General features: G+C 41.8%; 1 pseudogene across 2 annotated transcripts; it reads left to right on the top strand.

Moving 5' to 3' along the window:
* Nucleotides 1–2,108: 2,108 nt before the first annotated feature.
* Nucleotides 2,109–7,451, top strand: LOC143499396 (ATP-sensitive inward rectifier potassium channel 1 pseudogene; annotated as a pseudogene). Of its 2 annotated transcripts, XR_013126063.1 has the most exons (3): nucleotides 2,109–2,223; nucleotides 3,070–3,101; nucleotides 3,834–7,451. The product of XR_013126063.1 is annotated as an ATP-sensitive inward rectifier potassium channel 1 pseudogene, transcript variant X2 (transcript). The 2 variants fall into 2 exon arrangements; XR_013126062.1 differs by lacking the exon at nucleotides 3,070–3,101.
* Nucleotides 7,452–17,340: the final 9,889 nt, after the last annotated feature.

Here is a 17,340-nt window from a genome sequence, read left to right as displayed (position 1 = left end):
GTGTGTGTGTGTGTGTGTGTAGCTTTAACACATATGTTCACTAATGTAAGGTCTCAGGCAGATCTTTTGATTAAAAATGCCTTAGTTTTGCCTCATGACATGAATTAAATTAACTGAACAACCACACTCTGACAGCATTTAAAAAACAAATCAGAATCCATTTTATTGGCCAAGTATATGTACATACACAAGGAATTTGGTAGTTGTTGGCTCGCTAAACAATACACAACAGACATATAGTATTAACAACAGACATACAGTAGTAACAATACCATACAACGACATACAATATATACAGATAGTGTACAGTGGTAGCAGTACTATACATGTAACATACATTATATACAGAATAGTGCACATACAGGCATATATATTGTGTACAATGTGCAAAGAGTATTATATATAACTATTATATACAATAGTGAACATATGTATCTGAGAACATAGTGTGCATTAATGGTAAAACAGGATTTAGTAAAGAGGATAAGTGGCTAAAGAGATACAGCAGGTAGAGTGCAAGTGAGAGAACAGTGTACAGGATGCATAGATGCACACTGATGTACACTGATGGGGGTAGTAGGAGGCAATAGCTCTTCCTTCAATACTGTGATGAGCATACAGGTAAGTGGTACAGAGACGATGTCTGTCTAAGTTACTATGAACCTGAACATTCAGCAGACACAGTATGGAGGGGGGTTGGGGAGTGGTTCAGGAGGAAAATAGCAGAAGGGAAAAAAAAAACTGTTCCTGTGTCATGTATCCTTGGTTATATTCTCTGCCAACTTCCTGGTCCTTCTATTGTACAGGAGGGCAGGGGGCACCAGTGATCTTTTCTGCAGACCGAATTGTACATTGACGTCTTAGCTTGTCCTGTTTAGTGGCTGCTCCAAACCAAACTGTGATGGATAAACAGAGGATATACAGTATTCAATGACAGCAGTGTAGAAGGTGATCAGCAACTCTTGGAGACTGTGCTTCTGCAGTTGTCGCAGAAACTCTTTGCTGGGCCTTTTTGAGGATGGTGTTGATGTTGGATCCTGGGAGATAATGGGTCCCAGGAACTTGTAAGTTGCCTCTTGTGACACAGGGCAGTTGGATATTGTGAGAGGGGGCAGCATTATGGGGACTTTCCAAAAGTCTACCACCATCTCTACAGTCTTTAGAGTGTTCAGCCACAGATTGTGTTGGCTGCACCAGCCCACCAGCTTGTCAACCTCTTAACGATATGCGGACTAGGCGCCATCCTGAATAAGTCCAATGACAGGTGTCATCTGAAAATTTTAGGAGCTTAATGGATGGGTCCCCAGAGGTGCAGTCATTGGTGTAGAGGGAGAAGATCAATGGAGAATGGACACATCCCTGTGGTGCCCCAGTACTGATTGACCTGGTTTCAGATATGACGTCTCCCAGATTCACCTGCTGGCGCTTGTCTGTAAGAAAGCTAGTCATGTTAACGACTCCTTTTCAAAGCGGCAGTAGAAACCATTCAGGTTGTTGGCGAGGCTTATGCTTGTCTCAGCAGTGGGGGATGGCTTATTGTAACCAGTGATGATATTGAGGCTCTTCCATGCAGATGAGTTGTTAGCTGGTGCTTCAGCTTGCTGGAGTAGCTTCTTTTAGCTCTTGCTCTTATATTCTCTATAAGAAATAAGGACAAACATGAATGGTTTGTCCTATGAAAATAATGATTAACTTACATTTGCCCAGTAAATATTCATTAAACTTGATTATTTATAGTTTATAATGTTCATATGACTCAACCTGTCATATCTTGAGATATTAACTAACCACTATGCTTTATCTCCATTCACAATCACTGACAGATGATTGATTTAAACTTTAATGTAGAATGCAGAAATGTTACATGTAGCCTATGCAGAATCAAGTGAGTATCCACTCTCCTTCTTGAGGAATGCCCCCTGTGGATGAACTTGCACATGCTGATGTTTTAGTTCTGTCTATACAGGACACATTCACCAGTCCTGTGGTGAAAGTCACTTGTGTTCTGTGTACAGGTAAACATTAAACATGCCTGGTCCAGCCTTGTGGGAAGGGTCCTATACATAAAGCAGGCGGCTCTTGGAGAACGACATCACCATGACCAAAGAGCGCCATGGAACACATCACCAGGACTAAATAACCTACTGTACCTTTATATTAGGGCAACCCTCTTTACAGAATATAACAGAGCAAGAGAGCGAGAGACAGAAACTTCTGTTAAAGGTAAGTTCTTTTCTATGATCTCTTTTAGACAGCACCTTGGTAAATGAGAAAGATGACTTCAGACAATCTACTCATTTGGCTTTGATTTACTTTACCATGTAAACCGTAACCAGCCACCACACCTGCACTCTCAGCTGTGGAGATATTGCGTAGTATTATTGTACAAGTACATTTTAAATCTAATTTTTAAGCATTCCAGTGCATTTTCACTTCTTTTCTAATTCTTTGTGTTTAATTAGATTTTATGCACATTTTATGCACATATATTAATCATATATATATATATATATATATATGAATTCAGGTTTTCATTTTATTTGTTTAAATTAACTTTAGTTAATTTTAATGTTATTTTAATAAACTCTATTTGTAACATTATATGATTATATTTTGGCAAACACCTTCCCATGATGATTGGTCTGGAGGTGTAATAAGCTTCATCATTCTTCAGTATCACTAAAAAGCACTATAAACTTGCCTTGCTTTTACATTATAACAATGTGTAGCATTCGTATGTAGCATAGTGTCAAAACATATCAGTGCCTTGCCATGAGGTATTGTAAACAACACATTAAGTGTATGTGTGTAGACTGTGGTGGCTGATCTCACCAAGACACAGAAGAAGCACTGTGAGTCTCCTGAGAAATAGACAGAAAAAAAACAAATTATTTACATAACAAAATAATTTGTATAATGACATGCAGTTATGCAGTTTCATGTGATCGCCATCCAGCACAGTAGCCAACATTTTATTTATATATTTGCATGATTTGCAAAGTGAGGATAAGAAGGTGAGAAGGTTACTTTGATGAACTCCCACTCTATCGACTTTGTACACTTTCACAGGCAAAGAATGTGCAAAAGGGACGAGAGCAAAGGTGAGTCTCCAGACGTAGAGTTTATTGATAAAGAGAAGGAGCACAAACGTGACCGAACAAGAGCTAAAACATGACACCGACTGACAGGCATATGACTGACAGGCATACAACATAAAGGTCTCAAAAAGGGACAACATAACACACAACACACAAGTGACATGGTGAGTGAGACGCAACATGCCACGTGTGGAACAAAAACCCAACATCCAACATGTGTAACAGAAGCAACAGAAAACGACAACATAAACACAAGGCCACATGGACGTCACTGTGGAGGAGGCAGCTGGCAGGGAGGTGCTGTTACAGAACACATCTCCCCCTCGTGTTCACTTCTCTCTGCCTCAACAGTATTTCATACAGAATCTGATTGTTAAATATTGATTAACTAACTTAACTGATTACTGACTAAAATAATCTAATTTAATTTTATCGAGTGGTTCCTTCAGTTTCCATAGTCCAATGGATGAAACTTGTTATTCAAAAATAATCAGTGTTTTGACTAAAACATTGCTTTCACCAGTGTCAACAAAGTGTCAACCCTTTCCTGGCATTTCAGCTGAACAGTTACATAAATTAGATCATGAAACTCCATCTTTTAAATATTGTGAATTATTGCCATTTCTTTCTGTGATGTAACATCAAACTTTACACTCAGGTAATCACTGGAAAATGTCATTTGTATTAGTCAGAATTCCATCTGAGCAAACGTAATGCTTTTTGTTTCCTCCTCAGATTATTCTTCCTGAAGATGACACACTCATTATGCAAGTTATTCAGGAATTACCTGGCCAAGCGTCAGATTCGGAAAAATCGCATTGTAACCAAAGATGGACACTGTAACATTGAATTTGGCCATGTGAGACACAGCAGTCATTTGGCCTTTGTGCTGGATCTCTGGACCACCTTTGTGGAGATACGCTGGCGTTTTGTCCTTTTATTTTTCGTGGCTTCTTTCACCCTCAGCTGGTTCATCTTTGGACTCATCTGGTACTGGATTGGCCATAATAACGGTGATATGTGGTGGCAAAACCCACCCTCAGATCACAAGCCATGCGTGTATAATGTGTTCGGCCTCACATCTGCCTTCCTCTACTCACTGGAGACACAGATGACCATTGGCTATGGTCTACGGGTTGTCAGCCCTTTCTGTCCTGGGGCTGTCGCCCTCATTGTTATCCAGTCCTTAACTGGCTTAATTATTAACTGCTTCTGGTGCGGACTATTTATGGCCAAACTCACACTGCCCAAAAGAAGAGCCAAGACCATCACCTTTAGCAAAATGGCTGTCATCTGCCCTAAAAATGGCAGCCTGTGTCTGCAGATACGAGTGGCCAACCTACGCAAAACCCTGATGATTGGGAGCCAGCTCTATGGCAAGTTGTTAAGGACAACCATCACGCCCGAAGGTGAGACCATCATCCTAGACCAGGTCAACGTTGATTTCATGGTCGATGCTGGGAAAGACAACCTCTTCTTCATCTGCCCTTTAACTCTTTACCATATTATTGACAAGACAAGTCCATTCTTTAAATTAGCTGTAGACACACTGCTGCAGCAGGATTTTGAATTGGTAGTCTTTCTGGATGGCATTGATGAGTCCACCAGTTCCTCTTGCCAGGTCAGAACATCATACCTCCCCCAGGAAATCAAATGGGGCTACAAGTTTCTTTCTGTCATCACCCGCACTAAAGAAGGCAAATACCATGTAGATTTCTCCAACTTCGCCAGAGTGGAACCGGCCCCAACTGCCCATTGTGCCCTCTGCTTCTACAATGACCAAAGCAGCCATCAGCACCCCAAACATGGCTTTGATAACCAGGGATTTGAAATGATTGAGGACACCAACCAAGTCAGTGCCACAGTAATGTGAAGTCTAACTCTGGACTTGAATTGGGCTCTGTATAACATTGGAGTGCAACTGCTCAATTCAATATAAGCTGAACGGTTCCAACATACCTGTGATGTTTCATTTCTGCCTTAAAAGGAATCCATAGATGAGGATTCCTCATGGTGTCATCACAAAGAAAGTTCAGGATGAAAGATTAACAACAAAATTATAGTACATCTATTTTAAAGACAAACAAGGCTCACTTCCTTTTTTCAAAAGGTTGTTGTTTTATTATCTCTGAAAGCTGTGGTGGTTTATCACTGGTTAATCAGTAAGATTACACAGAACTTGTCCCTAGCTAAGGCAGGTTTCTCAAAAACCTGACCATGGGTCTCAATCCGGTCCTGCAATTCAACAGTTTTGTCTTTTAACTTACTCAAAATAACATCTTTTCAGCTCAATCCATCAATAATTCATTCATTTTCTTATTTAACTGTCAGCATTTTAGCATGCTAGTTATACGCATTATCAATATTCAATCTATCAGTTAGCATGTTGGTCTGAAAACAGAAGAGAACACCATACTGAATGACAAAGTGCATGGGGCAGTCATGGCCTGGCGGTTAGGGAACTGGTCTTGTGACCGGAGGGACGTGGGTTCGATTCCCAAACAGGCCATGACTGAGGTGCCCTTGAGCAAGGCACCTAACCCCAACTGCTCCCCTGGCGCCGGGCTAGGGCTGCCCACCGCTCTGGGTACGTGTGATCCACAGCCCCCTAGTAATCACTAGTGTGTGTGTTCTGACTGCTCAGATGGGTTAAAAGCGGAGGACAAATTTCGATTGGGGTGTAAAAAATCACAATTGACAAAATATGGCACATTTCAATTTCATTTCATATTACTGTCATTGTTTTGATCTCAACTACAGCTCTGCTGTTGTTTATAATAGACCTAATAGATAATAGATCATAAAATACCTGCCGGGTTACAAGGATTACAAAGATCCAGTTTAGTTCAAGTGTACAATTTAGGGCGTACTCACACTAGGGTCTGTGATCCGTGCCCGACTGTGATCCGTTTGACTAGTGTGATTGCCCCGAACCGTGCCCAAAGAGCCCGAACCGCTTGAAGAGGTCAGCCAGGGCACGATTCGCTTGGACTCGGGCTCGGTTCGCTTCTAGTGTGAGCAATATCTCTGCCCGGGCCCGCTTGGTTCCTCATCTGATTGGTTAATTTTGCCATTACTCAAACATGACGTCAGTGATGCGACGCTCAAAAAGCGATTAAAGCTGCAAATTCCTCCCTGGATTTCTGTTGCCTCTGTAAAAATCTTCTAACACGTGCAGCACAATTAGCAGACAATCGTTGTGTTAAATGATCGATAAATCTGTGCTTGCACCGTGTTTCTGCACTCCCAAAATGACTCCAAAAATATAATAAAAAGAGAATTGGGAACTCCATAGTGTTGTGCGAGCTCGCTTTTTTCCAAATAAAGTGGTGTTGTGATGACGTAAGCGTGCTCGGGCGGATAACCTGGCCCCAGCATGGAACGAGCAAACCGTGCCTAGTGTGAGTACGCCCTTAGTATCCCAAATACAGAGAGAGAGAGCACAGTAATAGCTAATAATAATAGTAATTATAATATACTGCTGTAATCACTGTTTCAGAAAAAAACATGAAGTAGGTCAATCTATTTTTATTGATTTTTTAATGATTTTGTAGAATTAGTCTGCACTGTACTATGTGCTATGTATATTTATGTGTCCGTTTGTGTGTGTTTGTAGTAAAGAAATGTAATGGTTTGGTAATGTTGAGCTGTCTAATATCCTTCCAATGGATGGGAACCAGGACCCATGGCTTAAGATGCTTAGCAACACCAACCAAACAATGGCACTAGCCATTGCCTGACCACCTGACTTTCTGCTCCCTTGTACCAGGACATCCCAGGTGTCATAAATCCACAGACTGGAATGCAGGAACCTTCTACCAGCACCTTATATTACTTGAGCTATGATTGTAAATTCTATTAGACATTAACTTAGCAGGACAACCAAAATTCACTGTGCCTATCCAAAGGACAAATGACACTTTCACATAAACCTATTTGCAAGATCTATTAATTTTGGTGTTTGCTTCAATTATTTTGATATGTCAAGTGTGTTCTTTTCTTATGTTATTGTTTTTGTTTAGCATTATTCTTCAGAATAATCTTCATTGCATGTCATATTGCTTACCTCATGTTTATCATACAGAGAATAGTTATCCACTTCTAACTGTGTTTACCGGAAATCTTATATGAACCAACATTACAAAATATATTACAGTTAGTAGTCAGTAACTTTCAAGTAAAAGTAGGAAAGGAATTGAAGTGTTTATCGCTTTATTCTGTGCTTATTATACTTCACTGTTTGCAATCGTCAAAGGCCACAAAGTATGATACTTTTCAATAAATATATGATTATTTTATTGATTTATTTTTGTTTTGGATTATTTTTAATTGGATTATTAGCATATTTCTCAATTTTCATTTTGTAATTTATCTATGATGAATTGTTTTCCTAATTTTTGGTACACAAGAAATAATCATGTTGTTGAACTTTCTGTTATGACTGAATAAATACAATCAATTTCCCTTGCTAATTCTTATCAAATCATATGAAATTTGCTTGCTAATTATTAGGATGCTGATAATGTGTGTGTGTGTGTGTGTGTGTGTGTGAGTGTGTGTGTGTGTGTGTGTGTGTGTGTGTGTGTGTGCATGCGTATGTGTGTTTGTACATGCATGTGTGTGTGTGTGTGTGTGCACTGAGGCAGGGTGTTCTGAGGGACATATGTTTTACCACCATCATAAATGAGCTAAAATGAAGCTGCATTTAAAGAAGTTCACTAAAGAGAACCAGATAAAATCCCTATGCAACTGATAATTTGAAAGCTGTATTGCAGCAGTATCAGACCTGGTCAAAATGGCACATTTCCAGTTTCAAAAATTAAAACAAGACATTCAAAGAATAAAGTCACGATATGGGGGCCCCCTCTGCTGGCCACCCCCGTCCACAGTGGCAGTTGTCTTGTTTTTGTTGCGTTGTTTGTCCCTCAGGTGGGTGTGGCCTATCATTAGGCCATCACCTGTCCATCTATATATGTCTTGTCTTTGTACCAGTTGACTGCTGACTATTGTATCCTTAATTTGGATCATGTCACGAGTCTTTAGTTGGTGCACGTTATCATTAAGCCCTCCTTTTTCCCTGAGATTTGGCATGGTCGCTTACTTTTTCATTTTCACAAATAACAAAAAATACAAATGTAGCCGGCAGGGCTAAATACGAGGGAGGTATTTTTAATGTGAAGTCTGTCCCTGGGGGGCGGCCCTTTTTTTTAAATTATTTTATTTTTTCCAAGGTTGCATACAAACTTTAAATACAATGATAGCGTTGCAGATCCCATCCACATCCACACCCACAGTCTGAAACAATCACATATTTACATCTAGAACAGCGAATATAATCTAGAACAGAGCATGGTCTCTATCGGGCTCTAGCCAAGACCTTCCAGGTAAGTCCAGACAGGAGTCCATATCTGAGAAAACCTTTCTGACCTCTGGTGAAGGTCATAAGTCAATTTCTCTAGGGGAAGAAGAGACATCAGCCGTGAGATCCACAGAGTCATAGACGGGGCTCGCCTCGAGGACCACAACAGCAGAATACATTTTTTTGCTATAAAAGTCAGCAAAATAAAAATCTGTCTCCGTCGGAAATCAAAAACATCACCTAGCTGGGCATGTAGTAAATATAGAGAAGGGTGCATAGCAAACTTCATATCAAAAATGTTCTCCAAAGCTGAATGCACTTCCCTCCAAAACGGTTCTATTCTGCTGCAGGACCAAAAAGAATGAATAAGTGTACCTCTCTGTGTCTGACATTTAAAACATAAGTCAGATCTCTCTGGATATATCTTGTTTAAACGTGTTGGTGTCAAATAGATTCTATGCATGAATTTAAAGTTAAGCTCATGCACACTAATTGAGGTACATTTGGGGTACAAGTTCAAACATATAGAGTCCCATATGTCCTGGTTAAATTCCTCTTCCAAATCACTCTGCCAAACATTTTTCAAACTAACCAAAGATGATGAGGACTCATTAGATAGGACAGTATATATCCTCGAGACCAGCCTCTTAGATTCATATTGTTTAGTGAAGAATTTTTCTATCTCTGTCAGCTCTACTCGCAGCTGCCGTTTGTCCTGAGAGGACTTAAGAAAGTGTCTGATTTGAAGATATCTGAAAAAATCAGATTTTGGCAAACTATATTTCTCCACAATGTCTGTGAAGGACAACAAAACTCCATCTGAAAATAAACAAGAGATCTGCGTAATTCCCCGGTTAAACCAATTATGGAGACCTATATTGCGCAATTGGTAGGGAAGATCCGGGTTATGAGCTATTGGGGAAAACAGAGAGAGATGTTTAGGTATTTTAAAATAGTTTTTAACATCTTTCCATGTCAACAGGGTATTGGATATGACAAAGGATGCAGAAACACCCTTCAATTTTTCTGGATTATGGATAAATGGTAGAAAATGAGCTGGAAGAGGAGAACACATCCTAGACTCCATATTAATCCATAAAGACTCTGATCTGTTAGCACACCATCCGAGGATGTGCTTAATCTGAGCTGACCAATAATATAACTGCATGTTTGGTACCCCAGCACCCCCCTTTTCCTTCAGTTTCATTAAATTAGAAAGTTTAAGTCTAGGCTTCTTATTATTCCAAATAAATTTTGAAAAACAACTGTTCAAATCTTTAAAGAATGCACTAGAGAGGTAGCAGGGAAGGGATTGGAATAAGTACAGAAAACGAGGAAGAACATTCATTTTGAGGGCGTTTATCCTGCCAAAAAAAGATAGAGGGAGAGAGCACCAGACATCCAGATCAGTCTTAATTTTCTGCACCAGGGGTAGATAGTTTTCAGAAAAAAGATTGCTAAGAGTTGGTGTCAAGAAAATACCCAAATAGTTAAAACCCTTGTGGGTTAATTGAAATGGAAAGTCATCCCCCAGAAAAGCAGGCAAAGATGCAGGAGAGCTGGCTTGAACATTGAATGGTAATGCCATGGATTTCGAAAAGTTAATTTTGTATCCAGAGAGTGTGCTATATTGAGCAATGTTATCCAATATTACAGGGAGTGATTGAGCGGGATTGGAGATAAACAATAGAACGTCATCGGCATATAAGGAAATTCTGTGGTCCTCATTTCCAACTTGGATCCCCAAGATATTGGTGTCCCTTCTGATCAGCTCAGCCAGTGGTTCGATCATCAAGGCAAACATTAAGGGTGAGAGAGGGCAACCTTGTCTTGTGCCTGTTTTAATGTGGATAGCTTGTGACATTTGTCCGTTAGTTAAAACTGTGGCTCGAGGGTCAGAATATAAAAGTTTGACCAAATTAATAAAATTCTGTCCCAAATTAAACTTTTCAAGTGTGGCAAACAGAAAAGCCCACTCCACCCAGTCAAAAGCTTTTTCTGCATCAAGTGACACAATAAGAGCAGGGCGTTTAGATGTATTAACAAAGTCCACAATGTTTAGTAACCGGCGTATATTGTCAGAAAGCCAGTTTGATCGGGTTTGACTATCTTAGGCAGCACCTTATCCAGCCTGCGAGCAAGAACCTTAGCTAATATCTTACAGTCAGCATTTAATAAACTTATTGGTCTGTAAGATGCACAGTCCCGAGGGTCTTTTCCTTTTTTCAAAATTAAACACACTGTTGCCATATTCCACGTTTCAGGCACTGAACCATGTTCAAAAAGGTCATGAAAGACGGGTAATAAGATTGGGTGTAGCTCAGGCCAGAAAGTTTTTAAAAATTCAGGTGGAAAGCCGTCGGGACCGGAGGATTTGTTGGAAGGCATTGCTTGCAGTGCTTGGAAGACCTCTTCCAGAGAGAACCTGGCATTTAGGTTAACTCTGTCCTCATGAGATATAGCAGGGAGAGCTAACTTATCCAGGAAGGATGAAATATCCACCTCAGATGCTGTATTTTCTGACTTATAAAGAGATTGATAATAATTTTTAAAGGAACTGTTTATAACTGAGGGGTCATATGTGATTGTGCCATCGGGGTTATTTAGGGATTTAATAGCTCTCTCATTTTGTTCCTTCTTTAATTGATGCGCAAGTAATCGACTTGATTTGTTGCCCCATTCAAAATATCTCTGTTTTGAAAAGAGAAGCAGTTTTTTTATATGATTTGTATAATTCAAATTTAGTTTAGCTCTTGCTTGGCATAACCCCACCCAGTTAGACTAGGTGGGGCAGGATTTATGTAGTTTTTCTAGACGAGTAATTTCTGTCTCCAAATCCAATCGTTCTTGATTCTGAGCTCTTTTTACTGAAGAGGAGTATGAAATAATGTCACCCCTAATTGTAGCCTTGGCTGCGTCCCATAAAGTAGCTGGAGATACTGGAGAATATTTATTATCCTGCCAAAAATAGTGAATGCGCTGACGCATGAAGTCACAAAATGTTGTGCTTGTGAGTAGAGAAGAATTAAATCTCCAAGTCTTGCTGTTGGATTTTGGAATGTCCAATTTCATTTCCATATATACTGGAGCATGATCAGACAGAGCAATTGGACCAATTTTGCTTCCCATTACAAGGGAAATTGAAGCATTGGGTACAAATACATAGTCAATTCGTGAGTATGAACTATGGGGGTTGGAATAAAAAGTATAGTCCCTGACTTGGGGGTTCAGTTCTCTCCAAATATCAATTAATCCAGATTCCGTGCACATCTGATTAAGCACCACTGAAGATTTAGAATTGGTAGAGTGAGTAGATGACCTGTCTAAATTTTGATCCAAAACACAATTAAAATCCCCGGCCAAAACACCTAAGTGTTTACGGTTATTATTGAACAACAAAATTGCATCAGACATAAACTTAGGACAGTCTTCATTTGGCGCATAGATATTGAGCATAGTAATATGCTGTCCATACAATAGGCCTGAGATCATGACGTATCTACCTTCAAGATCACTTATTTGTTTTTCAAAAATAAATGGCAGATGTTTGTTGATCAATATAGCCACCCCACGCTTTTTAGGATTAGAAGTACAAGACGCAAAGTACACTTGTCCCACCCAATCCCTTTTAAGTTTTAAATGCTCAAAATCCGACAGGTGCGTTTCCTGGATCATGGCAACTGATGCTCTCTCCCTTTTAAGAAAAGTCAGAGTTTTCTTCCTTTTAACGACATGCCCTAGACCTTTTACATTCCAGGTTATGTATATAAGAGAATCATTCATATGCAATCACAGAGCTAAATAAGAACATTGCGACTGCATGGGTGTAGAACGTGGTACAGATTGAGTAGGAAAGTTTAGGAGCAACCAATTTAAATTTAACACACACAGAACAACACACACAAACCAACCCACCCGCCCCGAGCCCCGCCCCCAAACGGCAGGGCAAATAGAATGAGAATAGGTCACTAGGCCTGCGGAGGAACAACCGCAAAAAAAAAACCCTAAGAAAAACACACACACACACAAAAAAAAAAAACATATTCCACATTCGCTGTGAAATAGAGAAAAAACCAAGCGAGCATTGCTCCGCTACTTTATATTAAAACAACATTTGTTCGGATCTCAAAAGAAAAAAAGGAATTGTCCGCCGACTTGAGCCGAGAGAGGGGGGAAAAATAATAAGATCCTCTTTTTCCTTTTCCCCCATTCTTCCCCCTCTCTCTTCTTCCCTCACTTCCTTTTAATAAATAAAAAGTCGGGGAGGACAGTTTCTGTCACCTTAAGTGAGAGATCCAAGAAAATTTTACCTCTAGTAAGGTCTGTAAGAAGAAAATGAAAAGAACACCAGATTGCCCGGGTTCCCAGTACAGTTACTTATCTGTCTCAATAGTTTTCAGGAAATTCTTTGCCTCCTCAACCGTCGAAAGCAGACGAATTTTGCCGTCATGGAGACACCGAAGCTTTGCAGGATAAGCAAATCCCCTGAACATCTGCCGGGTAGAAAGCTCTTGCCTCAGCTCGTTGAACTCGCGCCGCTTTCTGAGAACTTCAGCAGAGAGATCTTGATAGAATCGGAGCTGCGTACCCTCGTGCATCACCTGTCGCTTCTGCTGCGCAGCTCTCAATACTGTCTCCTTGTCTGGATATCGAAGGAAGCGGACCAAAACAGAGCGAGGACGACCATGCGAAGATGGAGTTGGTGCGAGTGACCTATGTGCCCGCTCTACTTCGGGAGCAAACTCCGTTGAAAGGTCCAGCCATCGCGGTAGCATTGTGCGCAGGAAAACAGTCAGGGACGAGGAACCTTCAGCGCCCTCAGGAAGGCCAACAATTTTTATGTTTTTTCTTCGTCCGCGGTTCTCCAGGTCATCAACCTTGGACTGGAGTTGGTGAGTTTTTTTCTCCAACGCGGTTAGTCGGCTATCGTGAGAAGTTGTAAGATCCTCTACTGCTGACACACGGTCCTCTGCTTCAGACAGCCTTTTCTCGTTTGAGTTAACCTTTTCCGTCAAATCAGTAAGAGCTGCACCTAGTGTGGAAAGGTTAGAAGTTAGTACATCGAGGAGGCTGTCAATGGTGTCCAGACGTGCGTCCATCCGAGAGCCGAGCGCGCGTATTTCAGACAGCACATCCTCTTGGGATGCTAATTCCAATGGCGCCTGAGAAGTATCTGGCTTAGCAGCTTTCTGCTTTGCTGCTCTGGACGGCCGGGCAGACGAAAAGAGCGGAAAGTCTCGTGTCTCCTAACTTTCAGACATTTCGGGTCCCGTAGGAGATCAATTAAAGGGTGTTCGAATCAGTTTTACAGAGGATAGCGTCGAATATAAAAGATAAACGGAGCGGAGCAAAAGTTCAAGCAGCCATCTCCCAGTTGGTCACGTGACTCCCCGGGGCGGCCCTTTTTAAGGTGAGAGAGACTTTTAATATGAAATGATCTTGAGGGCAGCCATTTCTAAAGGGGTATATTAGTTGTGCGACAGTTAAAATATCGTTTGGTCACCACAGGTCGCATGCAGCTCCCCATTCTGGTAAAGGCTGATAATTAAGAGATTTCAAGTTCAAGTTCAAAGTGTTTATTGTCATATGCACAGATGAAACAGGTTTCCTTGATACAATGAAAATCTTACTTTGCTCCTCGCTAAGAATGCCACAGGAAATATATACTAAATAAGATAAAAATATAATAAACATAAGCTACTACAAATTCTTAAATTGTAAATCTTACATTTACACCAGAGAATAAATTACAGTGGAAAAAAATTTACAATGTATAAGTTACAGTGATAAGGAGTGTTGTAAAGTGCAATAGTGCGATTGTAGACATGTGCTACAGTAATGTGACAGTGGGGGTGTAACTATGGAGCAATAAGGTGCAGCTTATTCCTGAAGAAAGAGTTCTTCATCAGTGGATTTACCTATCACACTTCTGTACCCATGTCTGGACAGTCTGACGTGTGAACAGTCATTTCTGGTTCAGAACTCTGATTGCGGTGGGGAAGAAGGAGTTCTTTAATCTGAAGGTCTTGCACATCATGCTCCTGTACCTCCAGCCTGAGGGTAGAGGGTTGAACAGTCTGTGCTGGGGGTGGGTGGGGTCTTTGATGATGGCGGCAGATTTCCTTCGGACTCTGCTCTGCAGAGAGTGCAGTGGAGAATTGGTGATCTTCTCTGCAGTCTTCACCACTCTCTGTAGTCATTTGCGGGCCATCTCGGTCAGCCTGCTGTACCACACCATGATGCAGCTGGTCAGGAGGCTCTCAATAACGCAACTGTAGAAGTTGGTGAAGATCACAGGAGACATCCCAAACTTCTTCAGCCTCCTCAGGAAGTACAGCCACTGTTGAGCCTTCCTGACTAGCTGCCTGGTGTTCAGTGACCATGTGAGGTCCTCACTGATGTGGACCCCCAGGTACTTAAAGCTATCCACCCTCTCCACCTCGAGCTCCCGGATGAAAAGTGGCCGATGAGGTCTCCTCTCTTTCCTCATGTCCACTATCAGCTCCTTCGTCTTGTCCGTGTTGAGGCTAAGGTTGTTTTCATCACACCATGACACCAGTCTGGTCACCTCCCTCCTGTAAGCTGCTTCATCTCCCCCAGTGATACGTCCTATCACTGCGGTGTCATCAGCAAATTTCAGGATGATGTTGTCCTTGTGGGAGGCGACACAGTCATGGGTGAACAGGGTGTAAAGAATAGGGCTGAGGATGCAGCCCTGTGGAGTGCCGGTGTAGGTGGTGATGCTGGCTGAAGTCTTGTTGCTAATCCTGACAGACTGTGGCCTGCCCGTTAGGAAGTCCAAAAGCCAGTCATAGAGGGTGGGGTGCAGGCCAAGTGTGGAGAGTTTGCGTGTGAGCCTGTGCGGGATGACCGTATTGAAGGCCGAGCTGTAATCCACAAAGAGCATCCTGATGTAGGAGTCTTTGTTTTCCAGGTGGGAGAGGGAGTAATGAAGGGCAGCAGCGACTGCATCCGAGGTGAACCTGTTGTGACGGTAGGCGTACTGCAGGGGGTCCAGAGTGTCCGGTATGCTGTCCTGGATGTGGGCCAGCACCACTCTCTCAAAGCACTTCATAATGATTGTAATGAGTGCTACTGGCCTGTAGTCGTTCAGGCAGGTAGGGGGGCTCTTCTTGGGGATGGGGACAATGGCTGTTGTTTTGTAGCAGGTGGGAACAATGCTCTGGCTTTATACTCCGTCTCATTGCCTGATCTGTATGCAAGAGAGCGTGCACATAGCATGTGTCATACTTGACTGTTAATCAGGCAATGAGACGGAGTACAAAGCTGCGAAGCACAAACTGAGGAAAGCTATTGCAGCAGCCAATAGGCAGTACAGGGAGAAACTGGATGGCTTCTACTCCACTGCTGACTCCAGGCAGATGTGGCAAGGCCCTGGTTGAAATCACCGGCAATGATAAACATGGCCTCAGGGTGAGCCGTCTCTAACGCACTGATGACGTCGTGTAGTTTGCCGAGCGCTGCTGCAGAGTTAGCCCGCGGATTAATGTAAACAGCGGCTAAAAACACAGCACAAAATCCCCGTGGTAGGTAGTAGGGACAGCATTTTAACATCAGAAGCTCCAGGTCTGGTGAACAGTGCTTATAAACTGTCCGTCTACACCACACGTTGTTTACAAACACACACACCCCTCCACCCTTAGCCTTACCGGAGGCTGCTGTGCGAGCTCCGCGGTGCACAGAGTGAGTGAATCTCAGTGAATATCAGAGCGCAGCACTCTCTACTTTCCCGCTGAGATGTTAACCTATCTCTCAACTGATCCAGCTTGTTCTCCAGTGACTGCACGTTAGCTAGCAAGACGCTAGATTAGATTACAAGTTACTTTAGTAGTTACATTCAGCAGCAAAATAAATTTTTCCAATACTCACTTTATTGGAAGTGCGTTTTTAACAGTAACAATGTATCTCCTGACATTACGTTTGTGTAGCTGCGGGTATTATTTGTAAATTTATTTGTAAACGTAATACAAGCGAACTGCTCAGTCAGACAGCTACTTGTGAAACGAAATACAATTACAATTTCAAGCATTTTAAAGTAGGCTACGTTAGCCAAAATTCCAGCACTTTTCAAACCTGGAACACAATGCAACATTAAAATTCATCAGGTAAATGTTCCTTCCCCTGTTTTTGAGGGGTATTTCTTTACATCACCACAGGGGTACTCAACTAAATTTGTCCGCGGTCCAATTTTGGCAGATACCTGTGACCTGAGGTCCGGTGCGGCGGGGGTGGCGAACGCAAGTTGTTGAGCTGGGGGGTGGTGTTGAACGTAAGTTGTTGAGCGGGGGTGGCAACCGTAACACTCGTGACGGAGTGTTTTTTCAATAGCCCTGAAATAAATGCTCCAGGTTTTTTTTTTTTTGATCCGTAACCAGTTAATCACGAATGAGATTGGGTCCGGACAGGACTGCGTTCGGGTCCGGATCTGGACCGCCAAGTAATGACTAAAAGTCAGATTTTGAGATAGGGTTTGTTAATACAGAGGGTGCATTAGACCAGGGGCTCATCTCCTGTTTCCAAAATGCATCAATGACTGCTTGAGGAAGCTGTTCTACTTTGATACTTGAAGAAAAAAAACATGCTCAATGTGATGAATCGAGGGGAGGTCATAGAAGAACCAGAGAGAGATTCAGTATTATTATTTTGGCTTTATTTGCGCCGCACTCATGCGATTCTCTTGCACTGAACAGGCTTCTTCTTCTAAGTTAGTTCGGCTACCCCTGCTCTAACTCAGACTGCCACTAAACTAGGAACACTAGCACCACTTACTGGACAAGAGATGCAACTGCATCTCTGTTTACTACACTCAATAAAATGTAGGCTACTGTGTTCAACGGTTTATTCAGTTAAACATGAATTTGT

Source organism: Brachyhypopomus gauderio, chromosome 2 (assembly GCF_052324685.1).
Source record: "Brachyhypopomus gauderio isolate BG-103 chromosome 2, BGAUD_0.2, whole genome shotgun sequence".
NCBI lineage: Eukaryota > Metazoa > Chordata > Actinopteri > Gymnotiformes > Hypopomidae > Brachyhypopomus > Brachyhypopomus gauderio.
Note: the sequence above shows the minus strand (reverse complement) of the source record. Positions and strands in the feature narration are given on the sequence as shown.